Source organism: Oryctolagus cuniculus, chromosome 5 (genome assembly GCF_964237555.1).
Source record: "Oryctolagus cuniculus chromosome 5, mOryCun1.1, whole genome shotgun sequence".
In the NCBI taxonomy this organism is placed as follows: domain Eukaryota; kingdom Metazoa; phylum Chordata; class Mammalia; order Lagomorpha; family Leporidae; genus Oryctolagus; species Oryctolagus cuniculus.
Window position 1 is genome coordinate 95,553,078 of NC_091436.1, and position 6,000 is coordinate 95,559,077.

A 6,000-nucleotide genomic window follows, 5' to 3' on the forward strand; every position below is an offset into this window, starting at 1 on the left:
AACTAGCTATCATGTTCTAAAATTATTTTCAGCAGGGACAGTTAATGCAGTATGGATTTATATTTATAAGTTTTAGTGTTATTAAAATGATAATTCAATAATCATTGTAACTGGAAATGATTCTCAAATCAAATTACAATGGAAGTAACTCAAAATATGAAAGAAAAATGTAGCTTTTGGTAATATCCTAATGATTACTATGTAACCAATAGTGAAGTTTTTAAATATCTTGGTATGAATATTTCTGTTTTAATTTTGCTGATTTTTTTCTTTGGCTGTGAAAATGTTTTTAGTTTGATGTAATCTCATTTGTTTATTTTTAATTTTGGTATAATAAACAAAGTCATCAATGCCAAGACAAATGTTGAGACTTTCTCTTGTGTTTTCTTCCAGTGAATTTGTGGCTTCAGGTCTTATATTTACATGTATCCATTTTAGGTTGATTGTTTATGTATGATGTAACATAAAGTTCACATTTCAGGGCCAGCATTGCAGTGCAGAGGGTAAAGCTGCCACCCATGACACCCTCATTCCATAGGGGTGCTAGTTTGTCCCTCGTGAGTTCCAATTCCAATCCAGCTCCCTACTAATGGCCTGGGAAAAGCAGCAGAAGATAACCTAAGTATATGAACCCCTGCCACCCAAGTAGGAGACCTGGATGAAGATCCTGGCTCGTGGCTTTGGCCTAGCCTATCACTGGCTGTTGCAACAATATGGGGAATGAACCAAACAATTATTCTCTGCATGTTTCCTTAACTCTGTGACTTTCAAAATAAATAAATAAATTTTAAAAATATGTCATATTCCACTCTAACACATGGAAATCAAGCTTCCTCAGCCTCATTATTTTGCCACATATATTTGGAGTTATATTCAGCACTCTATTCTATTCCTTTGTTATATATTTATGTTTTATGTTAGTAGCACTTCAGTTTTGATTACTAACTAAAGTTTTTTTTCTTTTATTTAATAAATATAAATTTACAAAGTACAACTTATGGATTACAATGGCTTTTTCCCCTCATAACTTCCCTCCCACCCAAAATCCTCCCATCTCCCATTCCCTCTCTCAATCCATTCACATCAAGATTGATTTTCAATTCTCTTTTTACACAGAAGATCAATTTAGTATATACTAAGTAAAGATTTCAACAGTTTGCACACACACAGAAACATAAAGTGTAAAATACTGTTTGTGTACTAGTTATAGCATTAATTCACATTGAACAACACATTAAGGACAGAGATCTTATGTGAGGAGTAAGTGCACAGTGACTCCTGTTGTTGATTTAACAATTTGACACTCTTGTTTATGGCATCAGTAATCACCCTAGGCTCTTGTCATGAGCTGCCAAGGCTATAGATGCCTTTTGAGTTCACTGACTCAGATCTTATTTAGACAAGGTCATAGTCAAAGTGGAAGTTCTCTCCTCCCTTCAGAGAAAGGTACCTCCTTCTTTGATGACCCGTTCTTTCCACTGGGATCTCACTCACACAGAACTTTCATTTAGGTCATTTTTTTTCCCCCCAGAGTGTCTTGGCTTTCCATGCCTGAAATACTCTCATGGGCTTTTCAGCCGGATCCGCATGCCTTAAGAGCTGATTCTGAGGCCATAGTGCTGTTTAGGACATCTGCCATTCTATGAGTCTGCTGTGTATCCTGCTTCCCATGTTGGATCGTTCTCTCCCTTTTTGATTCTATCAGTTAGTATTAGCAGACACTAGTCTTGTTTATGTGATCCCTTTCACTCTTAGACCTATAATTATGATCAAATATGAACTGAAATTGATCACTTGAACTAGTGAGATGGCATTGGTGCATGCAACCTTGATGGGATTGTATTGGAATCCCCTGGTGTGTTTCTAACTGCCGTTTGGGGCAAGTCCCATTGAGCATGTCCCAAATTGTACATCTCACTCTTATCTTTAACAGGGATCACTTTTCAGTTAAATTTATACACCTAAGAATAATTGTGTGTTAATTAAAGAGTTCAACCAATAGTATTAAGTAGAACAAAAGAATACTAAAAGGGATAAACTACTAAATTGTACATCAACAGTCAGGACAAGGGCTGATCAAGTCACTGTTTCTCATAGTGTCCATTTCACTTCAAAAGGTTTCCTTTTAGGTGCACTGTTAGTTGTCACCAATCAGGGAGAACATATGATACTTGTCCCTTTGGGACTGGCTTATTTCACTCAGCATGATGTTTTCCAGATTCCTCCATTTTGTTGCAAATGACCAGATTTCATTTTTTTTTTTACTGCTGTATAGTATTCTATAGAGTACATATCCCATAACTTCTTTATCCAGTCTACTGTGGATGGGTATTTAGGTTGGTTCCAGGTTGGTTCCAGCTATTGTGAATTGAGCTGCAATAAACATTAAGGTGCAGACTGCTTTTTTGTTTGCCAATTTAAACTCCTTTGGGTAAATTCCAAGGAGTGGGATGACTGGGTTGTATGGTAGGGTTATATTCAGCTTTCTGAGGAATCTCAGAATAATGCATCTGTTGTTGGTAGATTTCTTTGAAGCAATAATTTTATACTGTGTATGATGTCTCCAAATTTTTTTTTTGTTTTTCAATATTGCTTTGACTATTCGAGAATCACTGTCATCCCGTCCAATTTTTAAGATTGTTTTCTCTATTTGCATGAAGAATAACTTTGTATATTTTATAATATTATTTATTTATATGAATGTCAGGGTTATAAAGAGAGAGAGAGAGAGAGAGAGAGAGAGAGAGAGAGGAGGGGAAATCCTCCATTATTCCATCTGCAGATTCATTCCCCAAATGGCTGCAATGGCCAAAGCTGAACAATCTAAAACCAGGAGCTGGGAGCTTCTACCAGGTCTCCCCCATGAGCCAAAGAGGACCAAGTACTTGGACCAACTTCCACAGCTTTCTCAAACTCATTTACAGGGTGCTAGCAGAGAAGTGGAGTAGCCTGGACTCGAACCAGTGCCCACAGAGAATTCCAGCACTGCAGGCAGCAGCTTTACCACTAACCAGGTTTGATCCTATACTTTTGAATTTTGGTAGGTATTACAGTAAATATGCATTTATTTTCCAAGTCAGAAAAAAGAAGTAAAACTATCTCAGTTTGTAAATAGCATGCTTTTGTACTCCAAAACCCAAAACATTCCACAAAAGAAAAATTGTATTAAAGAAATTCAGTGAAGTTGCAAATAAAAAATCAGCATACATGGATCAGAAACATTTTTGTGAGCCACATTTTGAGTACAAAAGCTGTAAATCACTACTCTCCCTATCATAACTTATCCACCCAGGTAAAATGAAAACAAAATAGCTTAATCATTATTTTTCTGTGGCTATGTATAAACACTGGATGTCTTCATATTGATGACACAAAATCTATCATTAAACCCTGCAATATTAAAGTGTGGTATTTATTATTAATATACTGAAAAAGATAGCCATTTTTATGGATTCATTCAATTGATTTACATCTAACTATGTATAATAGTCACTTGGCCACTATTGCATATGCCACTGAACAGCAAAAATATAATTCTTTCCCATTATATATTAATATCAATAAAAGTAGATACTGTTATGTACTGGGTATTGGGTATTATGCACCACATATGAACAGAACAGTTTACATGTATGAGTCATTTAATCAACATTTAAGGCATATCATTGAATTTTTAAAAAGTCTGAGTGTCTTTAAATTTTTTCCTCTTAAAAATAGATCTGGTGATTTAAGCATTAGGAATAAACTTCATACTCAGGAATGAATAAGGATGTAGAAATGCAGACATGTTGAAGTCAAAGGGGAAACATTGTAGAAACATGATAGACATGAATGGGCAGATCACAAATACAGATGGAGCTTAATGAGAAATTAACTGGCACCACAACAGAGTAACATTAGGTTCAGGGGCAGAATATATCATATGAAGTTGTAAGTAGATAGAAAGAAATAATAAAAATACATTTAAAAATATCTTCAGTACTCAGATATAATTCTTCTCTTGGAGCTTCTGTATTCCTACTGTTTAACTTGAAACATTATTGATATTCTCTATCTCTTCTCTGCAACATGTTTGTTGTACATATGTGATACAAACACACAAACTTTACCTAAAGACATTGAGTAGTCCTGGTTATAAATTTGTGAATTTTCTATTTGTCCTTCCTACAACAATCCAAGTTTAATGAGGGATTTTGTCTGTTATGCTAACTACTGAATGAAGGAATTTATGTAGAAGCACTAACCTGTGTAATGCCATGCCATTACTCAGGGTAACCTTCAACAAGCTACTTTCTTATAAGCTATCATAACCCTGGGATAGCTCAGTCCACTTCCCATCATAGTTCAAAGTCCGCTTTCCATCATCATCATACTTGTATCACTATTGGCCTCAGACCTCACCAGCAGTTCAGAACTCCCCTGTCACTCACCTATACATATACTTTATAAACAGTACTGCTTCGTATGCATTCTGATTGCATACTTTCACCATGCCCTATGAACGTTCACCAAAATGGAAGTTCTCTTGGCTCCATTTATTTTTTCTTTGAAAGCACCACTTTTCTTGCAACTCTCTCAAATGCGTCTTTTATTCTGTCATCCAATAAGCCTTTCAAAAACTGGACTTAGGATTCATTCTTGAAAACCTATTGGCATTTCAAGAATATTACATGTGTATCTTATCAATCTTTTCTTGGAATCATTCTATTCTCATGTAGGCCTTAGCCAGCTACCTGTTTCTTGGATTTCCCTTGGTAGTTTTGTATTTCCGCACTTCACTAAGAATAGATATCCTTTGAAGATCCACTTTCAGGCTTATATCCTATTGGGACATAGCTTAAATGTTTAATCAGATACATTGTTCCAACTTGACATCAGGGCCCCTTTCACCTCTGTGGTCTTGGTTGCACTCCTACGCTTTTACTGTCACAATCTGACCAATTCCCTAGAAGCAGAGATTTGGTTCTGACAATTAATTACTGAAGTTGTTAGTCTTAGTTAATTGCTTCAATTGCTCTCTCCATAGTAACAATCCAATCATTGCTATTGTCAGCATGTATAATGATTGTTTCATGTAGAGGCAATTTTCTAGTTTGGATCAAAGAGTTGACAATTATGCTTACTGAAAAACATTTCTCATGTGTTTCCAAGCCAATTATACCACTGAAGATCTTATTGAATTTATTTATTATAACAGTAAATGTTGATCTATTTGAGATAGTTTAAAAATTGGCACTATTAATGAAAAGAATAATGATTCAACCTAAAGCTTTTAAATAATTGTTAGGGGCAAACGTTTGGTCTAGCAGTTTGGACACCTACATTCCATATCAGAGAACCTGAGTTCAATAATTGAAAATCCTGGGAGGTAGTGGTGATGGCTCAAATGATTGATCTTTCCACCCATGTGGGAGATCTGGTTCTCAGCTTGTGGCTTTGTTCCGAGTCAGGGGAGATTGTGGGCATTCTGGGAGTGAGCCAACAAATGTAAACTCTCTCTACTTCCCCTCTCAAATAAATAAATTTTTTAAAAATTAATGTGCTAAATTGGATGTTTTTATATAGAACAACAAAAGTTGATTCCTATCTCACTCATACACAAAAACAATTCAAAATGCATCAAAACATTTAAACATAAGACATAAAAATATGATCTAGTAGAAGAAAATATAGGGAAAAATGTTCATGACATTGATCTAAGCAAAGAATTTTTTGTAAATGATCACTAAAGCAAGGAAATTCACACAAAAACTGACAAATGAAATTGCATCAAACACAAAACCTTCTGTACTGCAAAGGAAACAGCCAGTAAAATGCAGGACAACATATAGAGTAGCAGAAAATATTTGACAACTGTGCATCTGACGAGAAATTAATGTCTAGAATAAATAAAGAACTCAGTTCCACAGCAAAAGTACAAGCAATCTAATTAAAAGATGGCCTAATGATATAAATAAATTTTTACCAGAGAAAATACACCAATGGCTAACAAAGATATGA